Source organism: Epinephelus fuscoguttatus, linkage group LG6, assembly GCF_011397635.1.
Source record: "Epinephelus fuscoguttatus linkage group LG6, E.fuscoguttatus.final_Chr_v1".
Classification (NCBI taxonomy): Eukaryota; Metazoa; Chordata; class Actinopteri; order Perciformes; family Serranidae; genus Epinephelus; species Epinephelus fuscoguttatus.
In genome coordinates, this window is record NC_064757.1 from 39,789,059 (window position 1) to 39,814,691 (window position 25,633).

The 25,633-nt window shown below is 41.8% G+C and overlaps 1 long non-coding RNA gene across 1 annotated transcript in view; it reads left to right on the top strand.

Annotated features, from left to right (window-relative positions):
• The first annotated feature begins 15,399 nt into the window (after nucleotides 1-15,399).
• The window catches only part of LOC125890164 (uncharacterized), a 41,393-nt gene continuing 31,159 nt past the window's right edge, over nucleotides 15,400-25,633 (top strand). Inside the window, exons 1-3 of the long non-coding RNA XR_007449510.1 lie at nucleotides 15,400-15,535; nucleotides 15,879-15,931; nucleotides 19,025-19,110. This is a non-coding gene — a long non-coding RNA (uncharacterized LOC125890164). The remainder of the gene's footprint in view (nucleotides 15,536-15,878; nucleotides 15,932-19,024; nucleotides 19,111-25,633) is intronic.

Here is a 25,633-nt window from a genome sequence, read left to right on the forward strand (position 1 = left end):
TGGGGCGGGCAAGTGGGGTGGTGGATGGGTCCAACAAACACTGACTTTCACCCGAGAGAGCAGTGTTTGTGTCCTGTAAGATTCTAACGCCAGACCTGTTCTTTTTCCTAAACCCAACCGCGTGTTTGTTGTTGAAAGAAAAAAAAACATCAATTTGCAGTGTTGTACTGACGTAGTGCTTGTATTTTGAAAGAAACTGTATGTAAATGTTAAATTTCCTGTGAAAAGGAAGTGCATTTTTGGGGGAGGGGGGGGTTAGCCTTTAATGTATAGGACAGACAAGTGTGAAGGGGGGAGAGAGAGAGAGGGAGTGACATGCAGCAAAGGGCCACAGGCTATACTCGAACCCTGGCCGCTGCGGCAACAGCCTTGTACATGGGGCGCCTGCTCTACCACTAAGCCACCGGTGCCCTGGAAGTGCATTTTGAAAGAAAAGAAGACAATGCATGCAGCAGGCAGAACTTGACACGGCTTCTCAGAACATCTGTAGAAAGTCCATGACCATCAATATGTGACGAGGTCGGAGTGAGAATGTGTTGAACTTGAGGCTTCAAAACAGGCATCCACAAAGCGAAGGGTCCATTATTTATACAGTCAATGCCATGAACCCATCCAACACCTTTGGGATGTACTAGACTGTTTGTTTTTGTAGGGTGCGGAGCATGAATCAATGCCACATATGGATGTAATGTTCAGGTCTTCAGATACATTTGAACATGTGTCATGTTACTCATTTTAATTATATTTCTTATGTAAAACTTAAAATATTAAGCAGCGTTGCATAATTTTGTTTAGCAATGTGTTATATTTAACTGCTCTTCATTGAATCTGTGAATTACAAAAAAAACAAAAGTCAAACAGCAAAACAGAACATGCACATCTCCCTGTTTATATGCCTTTCTGCAGCATTTAATTTGTCTGCACGGCATGATTCAGATTCTGGTTATTATAATTCTGACAGCATCGACAAAAGCTCAGTGTGCCTGAAAGCTGTAGAGCAGCGACTATCTCCCCGGTTTTAAAATCCATTTACACTTTATGCAATTGCTTATATTGTACATAGTATGCAGCTAATATGAACAACAATAATCCAATAGTGGATAAGTCTGGTTGGCTATTTCAGCCTTTTAATAGGGATCTAGATTATTTCCAACAGCGATGTAATTCCCCCAATGCCAACACTTTGCTGGTTTACTGTACTGCTGCAGATTTTTTAACGCTCAGATCAATGGGATGAGCTGCAAAATGGATTTCTATGTGACATGATTAGGTGGAAAATAAGTCCAAATGCATAGGAAGTAAGTTTTCTGCCAAGTACAAAACCACTGTTATTCCAGCTCAGCATTCTCAATCTGCTCAGCAGTGCAGTGCATCTTTTCTGAGACGCTGAGGAGAGACATAGATAATAATAAAATCCTAGAAAAAGTAGCACGGCTGGAGACATCAGTGCATGTAAGCCTCTGAGCTCTCCTGAGAAATGGGATGAGACAGAGGAGCCCAGGACACAGAGGCAGAAGGAAAGGAGGATGACACACAGCCAGGGGGGCGGATTATAAGTGAGAACACAACGTCCAGTCTGATTAAAGCGACATAAAAGAATGATGTACAAAAAACGGCCTTTATTACCTTTTGTTATTTTTCTTTTTGTGTAATGAGGTTTCATGAAAAGCAGCACATGACGGTAATGAGCACGAGCAAAGAAACATGCAGCTTACGTGTGTGACTTACTTCCATGTGTTGCTTTTCCTACTGTATGGCGCTCACAGCGTCTGACACTGAGCCAGTAGCCACTGTGCATGTCTGATAAGGGCTGATCCTCTGAGCTGACACACTATAAACTACTTTGCACTTTGGGTGGTTAGTTTTGGCAAATGTTGCAAAAGTGGGACGTAAGCCCACTGTAGAGATGCCACATGCCTGCGCTGATGTTCCACCGCCTGGCTTGACATCTCAGCACGCTCAGACGCTTTTTAGTCTCTTCTTATCATTGGCTGATGGATCGACATGTCAGCTGCTCTTACCGTCAGTAAGGAAGTCTAGATTGTGCCTCAGTATTCTCTATTTCAATCACAGCTACAGATCATATGAGCAGTGCAGCCCAGTCGGCAGAAGGAAATGCTGGCATTTTATATTTCTGTAAAACAGAATTTGATACTTTCGCAGGTTTCTTATGTATCATGTCAGCGTATTTAAAGTGACAAAGTCTCTGAGCTGACTGGTGGAGGGGATGGCCACTTTTCCAGACCAACAACACCAGCATGGCAACATTACTGTGTTTCCTGCCAGAGTAGCTGCTTGAAAGAGGTTGTATTTTCACTGTATTTACACCGGGACTAGTGGCACAAAAACAGTTGTTTTTTACCAAGACATTGCTGAGTTTTCTGGCAGAGTAATGGCACAAAAGAGGCTGTATTTTCATGGAGATTTCACTGTGTTTACAGCGGGGCTAGTGGCACAAAAAGCGGTTGTTTTTTTATCAAGATATCACTGTGTTTCTTGCAGGAAATGTCTTGGTAAAAAACAGGTTTTTTTCCAATGAAAGCGGTTCTTTTTTATGGCAACATTACTGTGTTTCCTGCCGGGGTAGTTGCACGAAAGAGGTTGCATATTCACTGTATTTACACCAGGACTAGTGGCATTAAAAGCGGTTGTTTTTTACCAAGACATGGCTGAGTTTTCTGTCAGGATAGTGACATGAAAGCACTTGTTTTTTACGGAGACATTGTTGTGTTTCCTGACAGAGTAATGGCACAAAAGAGACTGTATTTTATGAAGACATTGCTGTGTTTCTTGTCAGGATAGTTGCATGAAAGTGGTTGTTTGTATGGAGACATTACTTTGTTTCCCACTGGAGTAGTGCCATGAAAGAGGTTGTATTTTCCACACAGACTGCACTGTGTTTACACCGGAAATAGTGGCACAAAAAGCAATTGTTTTTTACCGAGACATTGCCGTGTCTCCTGCTGATCCTACTGCAGTTGTATTTTTACTAAGACATGGATGACTTTTCCAGCTGTGATTGTGCCTCCAAAACCAGGTTTTTTAAGCCCCAATGTGACCTTTTCCTAATCGTAACCAAGTGGTTTGTGTGACTAAACCTAAACACACTTAAACCACAGCACTGATGAAATGTGAAGCTTCAACACATCTGCTTCATAACGTACACATGTAATACATTTGTGTTTGTCAGAAACATACAATATCAACATTATTTCTGGTGATTGGGTCAAGTGGAGTTACAGTTGCAAATAAATGCTCACACATTACGTGTGAACAAGCATACACATGTTTCTGAAGAAGGAACCATTGATAAATGAATTAATGACTCTATTGACTCTGATTTATGCACTGTCAATGGTGCTGAGAGTACCCACATTTACCTATTGATGTGTTTTATAGTGTGTGCTACTTTATACTTGCTCCAGTGCATTATCTGACAGCTATTGATACTAGTTACGTTACAGATTATTTTTTCAATTTAAAAATGCATTTGTTACATTTGATTAATGAAATGCACTTTTAAAAATTAAACCAGTGGTTCTAAACCTTTTTTGGCTCTTAAGATGGTTTCACTTCAGCAACTGCTCATTCCCAATGAGGTGATGTCATCTCACATTAACCCAAGGACAAAGATTAGAAACAAGTCCACAACATAAATGATTATAGATACAGCGGAACTTTGTTTCTACATCTCTCTTCTCACAGTAATCATCTCATGCCCTCGCAGATTTATCTTGTGACACCCTGAGAGGGACCCAACCCTAACTTTGAAACCACTGGATTATGCCAGGCAACCAAACTGTATTTGAAGTTGTTGAAACAAACTAACGTTTGTTGGTCTTGAACATTGCTCTGCTGCTTGGCAGGGATCTTGCTTTGGTATCACACTGTCCACTATCCCTTTGACCTCCAGATGACAAAAGTCAAGAATACTTCTGTAATTTAACTTGAGTAGGATGCTTACCTTGTACATGCCTGTTTGCACAGGTGTAGTGTAGATTTCCTTGTTTAGAACATGTGCGTTTGTCACCCTGAATCGAACTATGAAAATAGCAATGGACTTTTTTGTTGTTATTGACAAAATGAAAGAAATTTACACTAAAAACGAATGCATAAATCGCATAAGAATCACCAGAATACAGGAAATTATGTGTTTGATGCTGCTTTTCTGTCCAAGCACCCCAAACCCAACAAATGGTGAAACAAAAGCTACAGCCTTTGTCTGTAAGTGTTGTGGTACAGGGCTGTGTTTCATGCCTTGGACCTCTTAGTTCCAATTCATGGAAATTGTAATACACATGCAAGAGCTGCGTCATCATCATCATGACTCCATGGTTGCCGTGGTTACTGTTTGCATCCAGCCAGGGCACGGACGAGTGTTTTTGTATCAGCTAATTTTGCAGCGTGCGCGGCCAAAGCAGCAGTCCCGCCCAGTGGCGGGCAGGCAGCCAAATGTGGCTCAGCGTGTGTGAACATTGGTGTGACAATGTCTCTAATTGTGTAATCCCTTCTGAATGAGGGGTGAGCTTGCCAAAGCGTTTCCATGACATGGCTTGGCTTGAAAGACATGTGAGGGGCTTCTTGACAGACTCTTGGCCAAACAATGATGGTTACATTTGATGAACATCTGTGATTGACTGGTTGTGCTTTATGAGCTGAGAGAACAGCAAGTGCCAATCTCAAATGAATTCTGAGAGAAGCCCGTTTGTCCTAATGCAACAGTTCAGTCATGTTTGTTACTGTCTGTTCATGTGAGTTGAAAAACCAGTGATGTTTGTATGTAACTGTCACAAGGCGGAAGTGCTGGTTTTATGGTTGTCTTTTCTGTATGATTTTATATTTTGCTGTGCTTTTATGTGTTTCATGTTTTTGTTGTGCTTGGTTTTACTGCTTTTATTTGCATGCTCTTTTTTTAAAATCCTATGGTTGTTATGATTTTAGTAAGTTTAACTTCCTGCTGTGGTCCCACTCCATTAGTGTCAAATAACCTGCACCTGGCAGAAGAGTGTTTTACAGATGGACAATGAAGCCGCCCAACCAGACGAGACTGTTCTGGATAACAATTTGTGAAGTGGCAGAGAGGAGGACTTCAGCGACAAAGGTCCAGTAATAAAGAGGCAAGGTGAGGTGAGGTCGGATTGGGGGACAGCCAGGGAAAATAGCCTGACTGGACGGCTTGAGAGGAGCACCAAAACTGGAGCAGAAGAACCATGAAGGAAGCAGCACGGCAGTCAGCAGTCTATCCAGGGGTGGTCCACTGACAGAGGCCAGTGCAGAGGAGTGACCAGCAGCCACAGCACTAAGTGGCATCATAGCTCTTGAGTGAGTATCTCCCACCTCGACATAGGTGTTGAGGGTCATAGTGCTGTGGACCAGTGACTACTGGATGTCTCTTCCAACTTGAAGGAGTGGAGCTACAGTGTCACGACGCCATTTTGGCCATAGCCTGCTGCCAGATAACCCTGCCTGACTGAGATAATGGGTGCGGTTACATGATGGCTTCTCATTCGGAATGAAATAAATCTGAATGAAATCATTCGCAAATAAAGTCTTTCCAGGTAGTTTACATGGGAGATATTCATTCTGAATGAGGGTTTACATGGAGATCAGTTTTATCGCCTTTTAATCGCCTTTTTTCGGGTCCGCGCAAGGTGTGGGGCAGGGAAGGTTTCTGATTGGATAGGGGGCGGGGCGGATGTTATGTGTTTAAGTTTACCAGAAGAAAACACTGTAGTCCTCGTTCCGGATAACAAGATGCTTGACAACGCCGTTCTTAGTGCCTTTTTCGGGCGTGTTTTGCTTATATTCTTGAAGCAGCAGTACGACAACAACCTTCTTCTGCTAATGCTTCGTCTGTTGAGGAGGAGAAGGGAGGTAGAAGGTCGAAGAAGGGAGATAGATGAGCGCTCGGGACCATCTCTTGTTTTTAGAAGCTGCCATCTTGTCACATGCACGCTACATACGTCATTGTCAATTTTCAATCGCATTGGCCATTTTCATTCCGAATTAGGTGTTTACAAGATCACTTTTAATAGGAATGAACTTTCATTCCAAATGAAAAGGGAATTAAACTGTCCATGTAAACGCACAGCTGATTGTTTAATCCTCGAGCTGCTTCCCTGGACATTTTTAAAAACATTTTTACTTGGGCCTTTTATATATATATATATATATATATATATATATATATATATATATATAGTATTTATTATAAATACAGTGGATTCAATCTTACATAACACTTTTTCTTTAATTATTATTACATAACAAACCTGCTATCTCGCCTCTTGGTTACGTGATCCATGTCTTTCCTAGACCTGGGGAAGATAAAGTTCTCACTGCAGGGTTCAGGTGCAGAGTTCTTCAATCACTGACTGCTTTAAGAATTTATCCTGTCTCTCCTCTGATTAGTTATTTAATATCATCAAGATTAATAATCTCCTGGAGGGAAAAAACACATGCATAGCAAGATCTTGTATAACATGGCATATTCTGCCATATTCTGCCATTAATCTTTGTACATTTTTTTACTTTTTTATTAGTTTATTCTTACTATTTATTATATTTTTACAGTAAGTGATGTATTTCTATATATGTGTAAATATACATCTGAATACTGGGGTATGTGAATACATGTATAGGCTCTATATATGAAAATGCAAGCCATATATTATAGCACTATAAACTATGGTGAGCTACAGTAGCTCACAGGGAATAAGAGTGGAGAAGGATTTAGTAAGAGATGTTTGAGTCTTATAGGTTCAATATTTAAAACATTCCTTGTGATGCTAATGTCTCTGTTACTGTATTTGTCACAGCAATTGCCAACACCCACTCCAGGTGTTCTTGTAGATGAAGATATATAATAGATGCCTTGTGTACACAATAGACCAACAGCACAAAATTACAGTATAAAGACATTCAGGATGACAGAATTACAGATAGACTATTAACATATATGAAGATTATGGATCCAGTAGGATGTCAAGCAGCTTTGAGGCATCTCCAAACAGCCACACGTCCTCCTCTCCACCATGGACAATTAGTGTTCCCAGTCCCAGTGCTGTCCTGGAAATACAAAAGATTTACAGTTACACCAGCAGTCTGAGTAAATCTTCACTAACGCCATCAGCTCTGCTGGATGTGATGTGCTGACTCACCTGATGACAGGCCCTCTAAACTCAGGCAAACTTTGACAATCTGATATGACACATGGAAGGCACACAGACAGATTCGGCTCACTCTGCCTCACAGAGCTCCAAAAGTGCTGTCTTGGTTTTAATATGAGATCCACTCAGCACACCGCTGGATGTGTTTGCGACTCTGCAGGTGTTGGAAAATAATAATGGAAAACATATTTCATACAAGCTTAAGTGCATTCCTGAGTGGCACACAGTGAGTTAAGGTGACTTCCGTAAACCATTTTGCAACATTGTGGATTCTCTGACACTGAGCTGCAGCCACTCAGGGAGAAATCCTTCATGCACACAGCAGAGAAACTCATCTCTTCACCGAGCCCCAGTGGACAATGATGCAATACAAACACTGCGCCTGCCACAGTGTTCATTAATTATTCATATCCTCATGCATCAACATCGTATTCTAGCAGGTTCATTTTCAATCCATGGGAGCTGTCAAATTTCATTCAGGGAGATCAATGTGGGAAATCAGTAACTAATGTAGAAGTGGTCAGGTCTATAAAAAAAAAATTACAGCTCTTCATTACGAGCTCGATCATAGGCACGCTCTGCTGGTGACACCAAAGCGGCTGAAGATGGATTTTCATCATGAAAACAGAGTGCTTTACTGACAACAAATAAATCAATAAATGAGGAGAAGTTGTCTCTTGTTGCCTTTCAGTCCTCCACTGTGGTCTCTCACTGGTCACCTCCCTGTGGTTTGGTGGTGGGTCGCTGCATATCGGCTCATTCACCGCACTGAGGCATGTTGTTCCAGGGCTAAATTTGGTCCAGTGTCTCACCTTATTCTTTCCATCTCAACTGAAGGATGGGTTCACAATTTTTCAGGTCAGGTGCCCACATGAACAGATTTTACTTGCTGTAATCATTCCTCTAGTTCAGACTGGACAGTTAGAGAGCCCTCTCTGTGATGGGGGACAAACTGCACAGTGCTAGTTTGGTGCAGAAGTACACCCAAATTTGATCTTCCTTAGCAGCCCACGAGCTAGAACCAGCTGCCAAATGGTCCAATCTGGCCCACTGGATGACTTTACACACCAAATATTGATGCACTTCTGAAGGCTGAGAGGTGCCAGGTTTTAGGAGTGAGTTAAACAGTGAATGGTCTACTTCATAATAATGCAGAACGGCTGAAGGCTCTAGAACCCATGGTGGTCAAGCTGCAGATGGTGATGTGAGCTGGATTGCAGAAGAGGATCTAAGAGTATGGGAAGGTGTGTGGATATGAAGGAGTTCAGTTCAGACAGGTAGGAAGGGGTATAGTTGTGAAGCAGAATCTTGAAATCGATGCGATATTTAACAGGAAGCCGGTGAAGCTGCTGGAGAACAGGAATGATCTGATCTGTGGAGGAGGTTCTGGTAACGATACGACACTTGAGAGGGAGGCCAAAGTTGCAATAATCAATAGGAGATGTAACCAAAGAGTGAACGAGGACGGCAGCACTCTGAGGTGTCAGAGACGAGCGAAGACGATATATATTTCATCGATAAACGTATGCAGACCGAATGTGTGCCTCAAAGGACAATGTGATGCTTTAGAGACTTTTCCACCCTGACCAGAATACAGCTCTCTGAAATAACAACAAATACCTATTGTGGTCATATTAAAAGATAAAAATACATTGTGCAAAAATATTGAGTTTCATTGCAAACGAATCTGTATCATGTTGAAGAATTTTCAGAGCTGATGATTTAACAGTGGAAGAAGACCTCAGGAGACCTCGATGGGTCACACACAGTATTTAATGAAGACTTGATGGAGGAGAATCACAGCTCAACATACACAGTGTAACACTGTGTATGTTGAGCTGTGATTCTGACGGTGTCCTTCCAGTTCTTGCATTTAACCCAAACAGTTTTCTCTTTGTGAGTTACTCCACTTTCACAAATTGTTCTGTCCTGATCTATGGCTTTGTGTTGTTTCCATTGGTTACTAACTTTCAACAACAACTACTCTCACACGGCTCACACATTATGTAAAAAGAGACTTTCATCTGTTGAGCCTGGAGCACAGGACAATCTCCTCTTAACCTTGGGAGCTATAGCAACAGAGCCAGCTAGACACCCTTATCGGGGCAGCAGTACTCCCTCCGCCACAACTAGGAGACAATAGATGGAGTGCGTTCATAACGAGGTCAAGTAGCCTGACCTCGAGGCCTCTTTTAGTCCCTTTGTTGACCTGACTGTTACCTAAAGCATAACTATTATTCATTTCCTTTACTGACCAAAGCTAAAGGCTGAGCCACGACAATACTCCTTCACATATCACACTTAAAGCAATATTGGTTGAACCCTATTACTAAGGAACTGCTAGAACTTCAACTCTGTAAATGGTTTGTAAGGCAGGGAATACTTAACCTGCTTCCTCAGACATCCTCTTCATCTGTTTAATAAATGAATGACCGTTTTCAGGATGCACTTTTTTTTTACACTAAAAGAAAGGGAACATTTTGGAGGTGTTGTTATTTATAGGCTAGCAGGCACTGGTTTTTAGGGTCCGGCCCATTTGAGATCAAATTGGAAAATATTCGATCTTAAAAATAATTGACACCCCTGAGCATGGAGCAATGTTTTAATGCTATTGGGTTGCTTTAAGATGCAGTTTTTAGGAAGCATTTTTAACATAATAAGGCACCTAGAGGGTAGAGCTCAGATCACCTCTGTCTTCAAACAGATATGTGATAATCCTGATTTCTTACCAGGTGTAACAGACCCTGGCCTCCGAATTTGGGCAACAAAAGGCAACTCTAACCTTGGTGATTTATTTGGTGGATCCACATTGATGTTTTTTAATCAATTAATTGAAAAATACCATATTTCAGAACAGGATTTTTTCTGTTTCTTGCAGATAAATGGATTTTGTTGAGAAGGACACTACTCTCAAACCAGAGTCCTTCATGTACAAAGAGGCAGCTTTTCTTATTACAGGTGGGAAATTCCATAAACTTTTTCACGCATGGTACAATAGGCACCTGTCACTGGAAGGAAATGTTGGAAAAGGTGTTACGTTTGGTTTTGTGTTTTGGACCCAAAATGCAGAGGCGGAAGACAGTTTTGAAGAGTTTATTACAAAAACGGAGCTCCAAAAAACAGGGAAACAGGTGGCAGGTGAAGGCAGCGGTGGTTTGGCTGGCGTAGCTGGTGAAGCCGACTGGAAGGAGCATGTGACCGACGCAGGAACGCTGAAGCGTAGTCAGGCACGGCAAGGAGACACACTGGAGTCTGCATACAAAAATCAGGAAAGCGCATAAGAGCGACGAAAAAACATACGAGAGTCACAAGAGATAGAGCCGTTACTATACCGGTCGAGACGGGATAATCTGGCACAGGAATAGTGTCGAGGACCAGGCTTTATAGTGAGAGTGATTACTGGATGAGAACCAGGTGCGCCTTGTCAGGAGTCCAGTCAGCCACACCCACCACTGCACACACGCTGCCAGGGAGAGAAACAGGGAAAAGGGAGGGGGAAAAAAGGAAAACAAGACAACCCAAACACAAAACCAAATGCTTGACAGAGCATAACCATGACAAAAGGAGCTCAATATAAAAATGACAGATGATAAATGGGATGATGCCTGGGAAAGATTTTACACAGAGCTCATATATCGCCTTCCCAATGCCATAAGTGTAATACGGACTTCTCTCTTTTATGCCTCAAGTGCAAAATAGACACAATTAATCTCACCCACTGCCTGTGGTCTTACCGTAAGATACAGTAGTTTTGGGATATTATAGGACAGGGGTCCGTTTCACAAAGCAGGTTCAACAAACTCTGAGTCTAACCCTGAACTCTGAGTTGATCTACTCTGAGATAGGAAACTCTGAGTTTCCAGTTCCAGAACAGCTGATGTGAATCAGTTTAATCAACTCGGAGTAGTTTCACTTGGAGTTAAGTGCGTGCACCACAACTATAAAAAGCCAGCATCAATGGAGCCCCGATTCGACAAGTCACCATGGCAACGGGGACGAGGAGGGCTGCGTTTTTCACCCCACTAGAATTAGAAATCTTAATGCGCTCATACGGTGAGTTTGCACACGTTTTCAAAAAGAAGTGCAACACCGCTGCAGCTGCAAAAGAGAGGGAGACGGCGTGGGAGAACATTGCTGCTCGGGTCAATGCGTAAGTTTAAATGTAGCTAGTCCTTTGCAATCACAATAATATTACAGGGGAAAACTGCTTGAATGGTAGCCTATTAATTTATTTCATTTAGGTGCAATCCCGCGGGGGAGAAGCATATTTGGCAGCAGTTTAGGATGAAATATAAAAACATTGTTCAAACAGGTAAGACCTCGGCATAATCTCATGGGGGTACCTCATTTTGATCATGCTTTACATTGTAAAGTAAATATTAAGTGGCTGTTTGACTGTGCAGTTGTTTTATCCCCAACATAATGCTGTTTTCACACACATAAATGTCTTCTCATCTATATCATGTTCTGTTAAATAATTAAGCCTTTTTAAACTAACACAGACTTCTACCCAGCCAACAGAAAGAAGGCAGATGCCGTAAAACCAGCACACTTTTCTGACCGCCCTGCATACAGTTGCTTTACTCAAGTGCTCAGCATCTCCGACATTGTACAAAAAACTTCCATTTGCAAAGAAACGCAGGGCAACACAATATCTGCTGGGGTGTGAGAGCATGACTATGATTGGTAATGTTGCAAATGTAAGGACGGATTAGGTTGTGTAGATGATGGACTGTGACGTGAAACGGTACAGCTCAAAAATATAATTGTGTGGAAATGCTAGAACATCTATGCGCGGTCTGATAACCATCTCCCAACGAATATTTAATTCTCTGCGCAGTAATGCTGAATCCACGGGATCGTTATCAAAAGGACATGCCATGTTAGTGAAAAAAGTCGCCACCTACTGTGCCTAATGGACTTCAAATATACTGACTCTGATTTTTTTTAAATGACAGACGGCAGAACTAGGCTACGCCAAAACTCGCCTGCTGACTGAATGAATGAGGAAATCAAATGGAGTGTGTGGCTCTGAAAGAGGGCGGAGACAGAGAGAAACTGGAGGTTCATTGAGAAAAACCTGGTCCCGACCAGGTTAGGTTCATAGAGTCTGTTACTACGGTAACTGACCGAGAGCTTAAGTTACCTCTCTCTCTGAAACAGGCTAGAGTTACCCCTCTTTCTCTGGTTGGAGTTACCTCCCTTTTTGAAACGGAAAACTCAGAGTTTCCCTCATTTCAGGGTTAACAGACTGAGTTTTCACTAAACCTGCTTTGTGAAACGGACCCCAGGACATTAATAACATCTTAGCAACTGATCTAAGAAATGATCCAAAATACATGCTACTTGGTTTATGAAATGGTTTTATTACAAATAAGTTTAAAGGTAAACTCTATAAACTGCTAAGATGATGTGCAAGGAAGTGAATACTTCTGAACTGGATATCAGAATTCCAACTAAAACACAGTGGCATAAGGTTTTATATAAATATTTTTCTTTGGATTATTTGCCATGTTTCTTGCACTCAAACGATGATGTGTTTCATAAAACATGGGAGCCTTTTATGTCCTATATTGGATTGGATATTTCAACTGTTCTCACAGGAGGGTTTATGTCCTGTACTCCTGGGGGACTAACATGTCTTGTCATTTGTTTTCCTTTATTTTAGTTATAGTGTGTAATTCCTGAGTCTCTTCCCTTTAGGATGTTTGATCTGTGAGCCGAGTTGAGTTGTTTTGTTTGTATATTCTGTTGTATGTTATATGTATTGTTTTCCCCATAAAATAAATCAATATATGTTGAAAAATAAAAATAACATATTGTATGTGATTTTAAAACTGCATTTCAATTTTATTCTTTTTTGTAACATGGTTTGTGTTTTCTTTCTGATTTTGTTTGTCTACAACCCATTGTTACATCTCCTTATCTTCTACCAGATTCTCTTAAAAGGAGATTTAAAAAAAAAAAAATCTTGGCAACAATGGTGAAGCATTCCTGGTTTAATAAAGACCATCCACTAATTAAAAAAAAAAAAAAAAAAAAAAATAAGACATCCACATTGCATATAACCATTGTTGCAACATTGTTTGAACAATCACATTTCAATATGAAGCAACTCCTAACTGCACAAAGTAAAGACATTAAAATGCTAACTTTAACCTAAATGAGCCAGGTCTCACACCAAAGCTGTCGAAATCCTGTGACATGTGGCGTCAGACACTGATGAAAAAAGCCGTTCTTTAACGTCGGTATGATATGCGGCCGGTCGCCTTTCTTGGTAGCATCAGCGGGGAGACGCAATGCGACAAGGACGAAAGTTAAGGCAAATAAAGTGGTGGGTGGGTCCAGTTTTCCTAAACCTAACCACATGCTTTTATTGCCTAAACCCAACCACATGTTAGTTGTTGAAAGAATGAAAATGTCAATTTGTGTAGTTGTACCGATGCAGTGCTTTTATTTTGAAAGAGACTGTATGTAAATGATAAATAGCCTGTGAAAACAGAAGTGTATTTTGAAAGAAGACAATGCATGTAACAGGCAGAACTTGACACGGCGTCTCAGAGTGTCAACAACCAACGCACCTAGAGTACCTTTCACGTCGTATCTAGGCGTGAAATGTCCATGACCATACAGGGATGTGACGAGCAGCGATGTGACGAGGTCAGAGTGAGAATCTGTCGCCTAAACATGCAGCATCTTTTAACATGCATACAAATCAACATAACCCTGCTTACTGGGAAACAACCAGCCCTATCACTCTTCTCTCATTGTGAATCACGGCTCATCGAAGTGACTGTGTGGATGTGAACTCCACCAGGCCTGAGTGACTCAGTCTATACCGGAGTATCAGCTGTGTTGTGAATCCTGTGTGCATGACTCCACACCACTGGAGCTGGTGCTTTTTTCACTCACTCCATTAAGTCAGCCTCACTGGACCTTGACACTGTCCCCTGCAGCATGGCTTCTCTTCAATCTGCCTTATTAGTGGAGCTGTGGTGAGTCATGCCACTGTATTTAAGTGTCTTATGAAGCTCTACGACTAGGAGTAGTTCTGTGGAGTGATATCCCTGTGACACACTCAGAATCTACTCATTTTAGAAATAGTATGTTTTAATTATTCATTATTTGATTAAAGAAGACTGTGTATGAGAGATTTAGGTTGTTGTGGTGCAAAATAAATTGCCCATTTGAAGTGTGACTGAGTGACGTACATATTCATACAATTGTCCCAGGTGTGACATGTGATGGGAGTGAAATTAGTCAGATTAAGCTTTGTTATGATGTGCTTTTGATGTCAGCTATTAAGGTGGAGGTGAGCGATAAATAAAGAAACAAAGCTCTGCGGATCACACAGTAACCTGAGGCATGCAGAAAATCATATGACTAATACTGATTATGCAACGATGTCATCATTGCTCAATTTTAGAGAATATAACAAAATAAACAAACTGTCAAAGATTTGTTTGTGTTCAGGGGCTCGAACACATCACCAAAATGGCTGATGAACACTCATCTGAACTGTTATTGAATGAGACATTTGTGCTGTCTTGGGAAAAAGTTCAATTTACCCTCATTTAATTTCACCCCCAACCATTCCAAGAGATGTCAAAGGGCCTCACTAATGAATTAAATCAATGCTGTGGCTAAGACACTGGTCCTTCCTTTTTCTTTTTAAAATAGATTAATTTAGAATATTTCCTTTTCTAACAGTTGTTAAAACAGATTGTCTTTCATTTTGTCTGCATTTGTCACAGATTTGCCTTTAATCAAGCACTCAAGTGTAGGCTTATTGTTGATAATGTTGTAAGTATGTTCTTCTTGTGTTATTATAAATATTCTATGTTCAGTAAAAATTAATTAAACAGCGTGTACGTTTTGAATTGTAACGCTTTCACAATGATGTATAATTGGGTAACTGTCCACCATTTTAACTGCAAGGTGCTTTTTGTTTAATGACTTTGCATCGCCGGCGGGGCGGTGTCAGCTACCATGTAGGAGCCATGGATGTATTAAACGATATTTAAATGCATATTAATCGAATAAGTAGCTCTTTAATAATCAATTGATAATCAATTGTCTGCGCACGTAAAACGGTAAACCACAATATGAAGTTCTAACACCGCCTCTCCGGATGAGTTTCGGCGTACGCCTGGTCAAAGTACAACTGCGCCCTGAACAGTCGGGTTAACTGAAGAACATCTACTGCGCATGTCAGAACGCGATGGACAAACTGACAAACCTGCTACCTGTACTGGATCATTATGTTTTACTTTTGTGATTTTTAGCGTTATAAATATGTAAACTTGATAACTTTAAGTGACGTTACAAACAGACAAAATGTATGTCTTTCTCGGTGGGTCGCTTTGGTGAGTCTTGCTTCATTGTTTTGGTGAAAAAACACTAACCCATTAAAGCTAGCTTAATTGACAGGCATTAAAGCTAGCTAGCATTGGCTAGCTGTAGCTGGATAAAAGTATGTTCTCTGTAATAATGCAAGTTAATTTAAGCCTTGCTCTAAAGCAGGAACTGTCAGTTTTACGTTATATTGATTATGATAATTTAAGAGGGCAGCTACAGGAAAGGCTGACTGTGCACATTTAGTTATTGTAATGCCCTAAATTTAAACCCTAAAATATCAGTTAGTGTAATATGATTTTAGGCATTATTTTGAGCACTATCTGTATTTGAGTGCATTCCCTCTTTATCCAGGTCATGGGCTTGCTATCTGGAGAAATGCATTTGCCAGCATGGTGACACAAGGGGTGAGTACAGCTTTTGACACCTGTCAGATGCCTAACATACTTTTTTGTTGAATTGCTGTTACATATCAAAGAGGTAGTGTGTGATTTTAAATTTTGGTGAGGTGATGTAATGGAACAGGGTGTCTACAGGTCCTTAAAAAGTCTTAAAACGTCTTAAGTTTAATGTTACAACAGTAAGGCCTTAAAAGTCATTGATGGACTTAACTTCTACAAACATTTTTATCTAATTTCATTAATACATTTTTTAATTAATTTTTCTGAAAATAAGCCTTTCTATGTAAATGTCCACATTTATAATGTTACAAATCTTAACAAAAAAACTATTACACTGTCAGTTACTTCATACAAGATTCAAGATTTGCTTTATTGTCATTTTCACCGGGTACTAGACGCAGAAAAAAACGAAATACTGTTTCTCCATCAGTGCAGACAGTGCATTAAAAGTCAATAATAAATATTAAGAAAACAAACAAACAAACAAAACAAAAGAAAAACTGAAAAATTAAAACAAGATAGTAAAATTTAAAATCACACAACATACTCATACAGTCACAAATAAAGTGCTGGTAGTGCATCGAGTCCAATCTGTTGCCCTGACAGGTGGCTAGCTGTCAGGAAGGGGGATGTGTGTGTGTGTGTGTGTGTGTGGGTGTAAGTGTGGGGAGGGGGGACAGTCCATTGACCAGCCTGACAGCCTGAGAAAAGAAGCTGTTCAGCTTCCTGGTTGTCTTGCAGCTGATGCTGGTGTACCTTCTCCCTGAAGGCAGTAGGGAGAAGATGTGAAGGGAGGAGTGATGAGGGTCCTTAATGATGGAGGAGGCTTTGCGGATACAGCGCTGCTGTTATAGATCTATCAGGCAGTGAAGTGGAGCACCAATGATCTTTTTGGCTGTCTTTACGGTTCTGTTCAGCTGCTTTTTTCCCTTGGCACTGCAGCCGCCAAACCAGGAAGTGAAGCTGTATGTGAGGATACTTTCCACAGTACTCCTGTAGAAAGTGATGAGATGAGAGGAGGGAAGGTCAGTTTTTCTTAGTCTGCAGAGGGAATGGAGCTGCTGCTGAGCTTTCTTGACGACTACCAAGGTGTTGGTGGAGGAGGTGAGGTCATTGGCAATGTGAATGCCCAAGTATTTCACGCTGTTGGCCCTCTCCACAGCAGTCGGGGTGCATGTTGTTTGTGAGCTCTCCTGTAGTCCACCACAGCCTCTCTGGTCTAGTCCACATTGAGGGAGAGGTTGTGATGTCTGCACCATGTTGTTAGCTGCCTTACCTCTTCCCTGTCTGCAGACTCATCATTGTTCTTAATGAGACCTACCACGGCTGTGTCGTCTGCGAATTTCACAATGTGGTAAAAGCCATTTTGAAAAGATGTGTTTTGAGGAGTGATTTGAACTGGGAGAGGTCAGAGCAGCTATGGAAAAGGCTCTGTTGCCCCAGGTTCAGTGCTTGGTCCTGAGTGGTGGAGTTAGGAGGTTGGCATCAGAAGAGGGGAGACTGCAGGAAGGAGTGTGGCGGTGGAGCAGGTCAGCGAAATAGGAGGGGGTTTGGTTATAGCACTGACACATAGAGACAGACAACGATTCACGCTCACATTAACACCTACGGCCAATTTAGAGTCGCCAATTAATCTAGCCTGCATGTCTTTGGACTGTGGGAGGAAGTGTGATAACCCACCAAAAACCCATGCTGACAAGGGGAGAGCATGCAAACTCTGCACAGATGGGCGCCCACCATTGGCTTTGCACCCATTACTCATTACATCTGTGGGTGGCGGCGGCAGTCACCCCCCCTCGTGGCCCAATTGTTGAAAAATGCGCGCTAAAGTGCCCACCTGGCAGCAAAAATGTCCTCCTGGGAGCCAAAACGCGCGCTAAAGTGCCCTCTCGGCAGCCAAAATGCCCTCCTGGGAGCCAAAATATCAGCTAAAGTGCCCTCTTGGCAGCCAAAATGCCCTTCTGGGAGCCAAAATGCGCACTAAAGTGCCCTCTTGACAGCCAAAGTGCTCTTCTGGGAGCAAAAATGCGCGCTAAAGTGCCCTCTTGGCAGCCAAAGTGCCCTACTGGGAGCCAAAATGCACACTAAAGTGCCCTCCTGGGAGCCAAAATGCGCGCTAAAGTGCCCTCTTGGCAGCCAAAGTGACCTACTGGGAGCCAAAATGCACACTAAAGTGCCCTCTTGACAGCCAAAGTGCTCTTCTGGGAGCAAAAATGCGCGCTAAAGTGCCCTCTTGGCAGCCAAAGTGCCCTACTGGGAGCCAAAATGCACACTAAAGTGCCCTCCTGGAAGCCAAAACGCACGCTTAAGTGCCCTCTTGGGAGCCAAAATGCGCACTAAAGTGCCCTCCTGGGAGCCAAAATATCAGCTAAAGTGCCCTCTTGGCAGCCAAAATGCCCTCCTGGGAGCCAAAATATCAGCTAAAGTTCCCTCCTGGGAGCCAAAATGCGCACTATAGTGCCCTCTTGGCAGCCAAAGTGGCCTCCTGGGAGCCAAAACGCGCGCTAAAGTGCCCTCTTTGGAGCCAAAAAACACTAAACTGCCCTCTTGGCTGGTTAAAACATGATAAAATGCCCTCTTGGGTGGTAAAAACGCGTGCTAAAGTGCCCTCCTGGTTGGCAAAACACACTAAACTGCCTTCTTGGGTGGAAAAAACAAACTAAGGACTATATCACACAGAACCAGTTTGGATTATCTGGTGCTAATATGGTGTTAAAATGCACTAGAATACAAGAAATGGCATCTACTTAATTGAAAATGTTCTGGGGGAGGACTCCTACACTGAACTCATTGACATTGACCTTCTTTATTTTGTAAAAATAAGTAACACAAAAAACCATACTTCCTGATGTCTTGGAAAAAGACTGTGAATGACTGGGAACTCTGAGGGAACACAAGTTGTTATAACCTTAAAAGAGAACCTAGGAATATGACCTCCATTCCAACAATTTAAGTGCAGCTTGTTCACTTTACTGCTTGTCAGTCCAATCAGAGTTTTCTGCAATCTTCCTTCATCAGTCACTTGATGAGTGTTAGACAGTTGTCAGTGTACAGGATGTGATGCCACGGCTCTTATATTATGTAGTTATGTCTTTATAGGCTGTTTCTATAACCTGATCGAACCCCCTGCAGCACCAGAAGTTGTCCAGAGAAAGACCCTCAACACCCAGGCTGTGTTGGATACGGTACGATTTGTCTAATTTCAATTATGTAATTATTTTTCCTGTTTTGTTTTCCCCTGTCTTTAGTTGTGCATTCTGGCTGGCATTGCACTTGATGTAGTCTCTCTGACCCTGAGGCCATTTGAGTCTGCAAAAGAGATTATTCAAATGTGCAATATGTTAAGTCTCCATTAGAACTAGCAGACACAAACATCTGTGTAAGCGTTTTCACTGCGTTGCATCAGGAGAGATCCTGTTTTACATTTATTCAGCTGCTAATCTACGTTTGTGTTGTAGCAACTCCCCAGCTGGCCACATTTAAGCCGTCAAAATAATACTGCTCCTGTATGATATAGTTGTTTTTGACTTAAATCATTATAGGATTAAATGGGTACATGCAATACAATGCATAATGTTCTTTAAATTGTTTAGTAGTCATTCTGGATTGCGTTGGATTTAGGATTGTTTTTGGATTTCCCTCTTTTATTGCCTCTCATTTCTCGTATTTCATATTTTGCCCCTCTTCATCTTTGGGTGTCTTTGTCTCTCTTTTTGTTTAAATTGCTGTTTGCAGTTTGAATAATTACTATAAAGAAACTGCTTTAAAAAAACAAGGTAACATAATATGGTTGGTACCAGTACCTCACTTGGTCACTGTTAGTAGAGACTTCTGAATGCATTATGCACTCGCATGAATGCAGCCACGGGAGGGGATGCTTTCATAACTCTTGGAAAACTTTAAAAATGTCTCACGCAGCTTACTCGAACAATTGCCTGCAAGAAATGAGCCGACCTGTGAGCTTCAAACATCTGTACAAGTGTCTGCAGTTTGGTACATTTTGTGTGAAGCAATCCTTCCACAAAACAAGAGCTCAACCAGAGCACAAAGAACTCATAAAAACAACGTGACCAGAAAAAAAACTTGTTCAGTTTGAAAAAGATGTCATTCAGTTTCATTCAGTGTAGGAGTTATGCCTTTCATCATCCTATCACAGGCTGGGACATGTGTCACGATCCAAGGCTGACTTTTTATTTTGGCGAATGACAATTTAGAAGAGAATTAGAGAATGTTCTCATGTATTAGAGAAGACATTTCTGTGGATGTTTCTATAATTTGATAATACTTTTAGTTGAGAATCAAAACACGAGTTATCAGTGTTTAATAAAAAAATAAAAAAGCCTCTCCCCACTGGCTGTCTGTAAAGTTCAGAATTGATTTTAAAGTTCTCCTGTTTGTTTACAGAGCGCCTTAATGGTCTGGCCCCATCCTGCATTGCAGACCTCCTAAGCCCTTATTCTACCCCAGGTCCCTCAGGTCAGCTGACCTGGAGCTCCTGGCTGTCCCATGCTTCAGACTCAAGCTCAGGGGTGATTATACCTTTGCTGTGTCTGCCCCCAAACTGTGGAACAGCATCCCCTCCAAATCAGATTTGTCCCCTCCACTGATTCTTTTAAGTCCAGGCTCAAAACCTACTTTTATTCATTAGCGTTTGTGTCCCCTCGATGTAGGGCTGGGCAGTATGACCTAAAATTTATATCACGGTATAAATCGAATCCCTTCATGCTAACGGCATATATTGCGGTATAAATTTAAGTGTAAAAGTTATAATAGAAGTGTTTCTGAATGGGTTTTGTAGTCCCTTAGCAAAGCTAAATTGATAAAAAAAAAACAACAAAAGCAAAGATATAATGTATTTTTTAGAGCATTTATTGTGCAGAATGCAGATCTCAAAACTCAAAATTAAAACCCAGTACTCTATGGTGCAAAATGTCCCCTGGGATTTATATCAAAAGGTAATTTCCTTCTTTTAGCAAAATCCTAAATGACTGAGTTGTGTTTTTTCCACCTGGACCTTTATACTCTGCCATTTCTCCTCTAATCATCACGCTGTAACCTGTGACAGGCTGCTATGATACCACAACTATCACGTGCTAAATCACGGACATGAACCAGCTCCTCTTGCTCCGCTGTCTCTGTGCTTGCAGCCATTTTCACACTGAGGCAGGTGCGATGACGTCATCGACGATAGGACGGTAGAGCGCAAATCTCTACTGTGGGCCAAATTTATATCATTTCTACCGTCTACCGCATATACCGTGCAGCCCTACCTTGATGTGATATTGTGAGCCATATCTCCCACCCCGAGCAGCCATTAAAACAGTTACTGTAAACTGATAAAAACCTCACTGTATCAACATTCCAGTCAACACATAATTGAGGCTCCACAGGAATTAAGTCTCGCGAAGGTAGATGGAGCCCTGGTGTGTCAGTCATGATATGAGAAAATAAAAATACGACAAAATATGTGCCACTGTCAGCACTTAATGTCGTGAGGACTTTCTGTTGTGCCTGAAGCATGTCTCATTTCCTTAGGAAATATTCTGTTGGCTTCCGAACACATCCCGGCAGCTTTATGTTTAAGTGTCCTTGGAGCTTCGATGGTTTGGGGGCCTCATTTGACAGGATTTCACCACATTCAACATGCTGTACTTTCTGCTTGGCATCTCTGCCTGCCATCGTGAATCCAAATGTGATGTATTTAGGGTCATATTTCCTCACTAGGCTTTGGAGCTGTTCTTGTTTTTCTCCCTCATCACTTTTTCCATCCGTTATTTATCACTGCTTTCGAGGGAACCTGATGTTGTGATTTGTGTAGTGCTAGATGTTGCCCACTAGATGGCACTCCAAGGTCCGAGGATCGCTGATCTTGGGGAAAATGCTGTAAGGGTTAAAAGATGTCTGAAGATGTAGGATTATTATAATAAAGGAGTGTGAGATTCAACGATTTGACTTAGCTAAGGAGACCCCAATGATAAAAATCAGCCTTCCCACAATCATGGAAAACCTGGAGAAGTCATTAAATTAGTAACAATAATTAAACATTTTGGAAAAGTCGTGGAAATCATGGTCTTGTTGTGTGTATTGAATTGTTACAGCAATCTTCCGTGGATAATCTTAAACAAATTTAATTTCTGTAGCTGTAGAGGTAACGTTGCTCCAACACATGTGTGCCACCCAGCTGAAGTAAGGGTTGAATTGAGTTTGTATCTGATACGTTTAAGAAATGCCGGGCAAGTGGTCGGGGAAAGTTTTTTATATTATCAGATCTTGAAAAGTCATGGAAAAGTTTAGAAATTTAGTCCATGAAAATATGTGGGAGCCCTGTAGAGTTATGGAAGTATACAGTTTTGCACGTAATTTCTTTTCTTCTCTGCAGTCTATTGTCCTTGCACAGTGTCACAACCAAATTGAGAAAGTGTTCAATAATTTTTGACCTGCAGGAAAGGTAGGAACAGGTCAAGGTGGCTCTCCTTGACAAATTAAGTTGATCAAGTCGCAGATTTTGTGCCGTTTACGGAGGAAGTGGTAGTGCCTCGAGCCAGGTTGGACAATATGTACCGCAGGTGGCACAAATTTCAAAAGGACATCTCTGAGGGTCAGGAAAGTGGCAGCACAAGGTCTGGCACTTTTTAGAAGTGGGGTTTGTTATGTGGAAGGCTGCAATTAGCGCTCGTTGTGCCCTTTTCTTTAGTTCTTTAGAAATTCTGTGATTTCTTACAAGGTCCTGACCCAGCACCACTCTTTTGAGAAAACCTCTTCCAGTTATTAAATTAAACCAAGTTTGGGAACACTGAACAAACTCTCTGCGATAAAATATCCAGTTTCAAGAACAGACCAGGAACACAGATGTAAATAGTAGTAAATTCATTCTTCCTTTATCTCTGGTATCTGAGAGCACGCTGGCATCTGTACTGAGAACCATGGTGAATTTATGTAAAATGTTTATGTATACTCTATGCTTGCTGGAGGGTGATGTCACGCCTGACTAGAAGTTGGCTGTGGCTTTATGTCTACAGTACGTAGTCTCACAAACAAGTAATTTGTGTCGTCTCAATCACTGAAAGGAAACTACTAATTTAAAGAAAATGTTTACAGGGATAATTGTTGAGGTACATGTTGGAAGAGATAATTACACAGCAACTGAAGCGAGATATGTAACTGAATTTATCGCCTCACAAGCTCAAAGTTATACTCAACTCAAATCTATTTATGAAGCACATTTAAAAACAACTCATGTCGGCCAAAGTGCTGTACAAACGGAATAAGATGCTAAAAACACACAAAAGGCAACATAACTGTCAGGTACACAGCTCAAACATTCAGAGACACAACAAACTAGGGTTGCCCCCCGACCAATAATATTCCTAATCGACCACTAGTTGTCATTTAGGGCCATTAGTCGACTAGTCTCCTGCATGTTTATGATATTAATTTTATTATTAAATGATATCTTTGAGTTGAAGGTGTGAGAAAGAATAGTATCAGTAACATTGTTAACACTGTGCTACATTACAGAGAAATACAAAACCATACTAATGAACCTTCATTAATATAGGCCTGTATTTTATCTCCAAGTGCACGTCACACACTGAGCGAGCTGCCTGTTAATGACGCTGTGGGCTAATGGGCATGTAGCTACTTCCATGTTTCAGATGATACGTCATGTTTGTAGTCGACCAATGAAGATGAGTTTACATATCACCTTGGGTTCGTCCTTCACCTTCTCAAAATGATCCCACACTTTGGATTTCCTGCCCGACATGTTATTAACTAGCCTGTGGAATAACCGCAGGTACCAGCCCTGGAAATTAGGGGCCGTACACATGCTGCGTCTTTGACCGCCTGGAAAACTTGAGGTTGTGCGCTGGGCCCTACTGTTGGGCCTTTTTTTGTGCCAGCTTTCAAGATCGCGTCGGCATTTGAGGTTTCTAAGCAACCTGTACAAGCAGTGCAGAGCTCATTTTCTTCCAGGCCCTGTTTATAAGTGCGTAGGCCTATCGTCCGAGGGACAGATGTAAAGCTCTGGGTAGCCCTGCACTAACATGATCAACTTTTCTGTATTTATCAGACTGAATATTTGCAGAAGAAGGGAAATATATCTGTTGGCTGTGATTGGTTTGTAACCTGACTCCTATCTGAGCGTGGCCACTTCCTGTGTCTTTTTTTGCAACTAAGCAACCAATGAAATTTTGCCGACTAATGACTTTTCTGGTCAACTAACGTTTGGTCGACTATTAGGGCACAGCCCTATAACACACACAGGCATCCATCAGAGAAAGCCACATCAAGGGGACTCAAACGCTAATGAATAAAAGTAGGTTTTGACCCTTGACTTAAAAGAGTCAATAGAGGGGGCAAATCTGATTTGGAGGGGATGCTGTTCCACAGTTTGGAGGCAGACACTGCAAAGTTATAATCACCCCTGAGCTTGAGTCTGAAGCATTGGACAGCCAGGAGCTCCAGGTCAGCTGACCTGAGGGACCTGGTATGGAATAAGGGGTTAGGAGGTCTGCAGTGCAGGATGGGGCCAGACCATTAAGGCGCTCTGTAAACAAACAGGAGAACTTTAAAATCAATTTTGAACTTTACAGGCAGCCAGTGGGGAGAGGCTAAAACAGATGTGATATGGTCTGTCTTTGAGGAGCCTAGTAGCAGCATTCTGAACCAGTTGGAGGCATGACATGGTGGACTGATTAATAACAGTAGTCCAAACAGGAGGAGATGAGAGCGTGGATGAATATCTCAAGGACATACAGTGGTTTGTGGGCTGTACGGTAGATCAGGCTTACTCTCATATCCATTGATTATTTTTTTATTAAACACTGATAATTCGTGTTTTGATTCTCAATTAAGAGTATTCTCAAATTATAGAAACATCCATTGAAATGTCTTCTGTAATACATAAGAACATTCTCTAATTCTCTTCTAAAAATTTTTATTGTCATAGTTTTGCCAAAATAAAAAGTCAGCCTTGGATCATGACAAATGTCCCAGCCTGACAGGATGATGAAAAGCATAACTCCTACTCTTCAAACTGAATGACATCTTTTTCAGACTGAACAAGTTTTTTTCTGGTCACGTTGTTTTTATGAGTTCTTTGTGATCTGGTTGAGCTCTTGTTTTGTGGAAGGATTGCTTCACACAAATTGTACCAAACTGCAGACACTTGTACAGATGTTTGAAGTTCACAGGTCGGCTCATTTCTTGCAGGCAATTGTTAGAGTAAGCTGTGCGTGACAATTATTTGAAGTTTTTCAAGAGTTATGAAAAGTTTGTCTCAATTTGCCTGTTTACTCGTACTCGTACTCGTACTCGTCGTCCTCCGCTTATCCGGGTCCAGGTCGCGGGGGCAGCAGCCTCAGCAAAGAAGCCCAGACAGTCCTCTCCCCCGCCACTTCCGTCAGCTCCTCCGCGGGAACCCCAAGGCGTTCCCAGGCCAGCCGGGTGATGTAATCCCTCCAGCGTGTTCTGGGGCGGCCCCGAGGTCTCCTCCCGGTTGGACATGCCGGAAGGCATCCTTACCAGATGCCCGAACCACCTCAACTGGCTCCTCTCGATGTGGAGGAGCAGCGGCTCTACTCCGAGTCCCTCCCGGATGTCTGAGCTCCTCACCCTATCCCTAAGGCTGAGCCCAGCCACCTTGCGGAGGAAACTCATTTCGGCCGCTTGTATTCGCGATCTCATTCTTTCGGTCACTACCCAGAG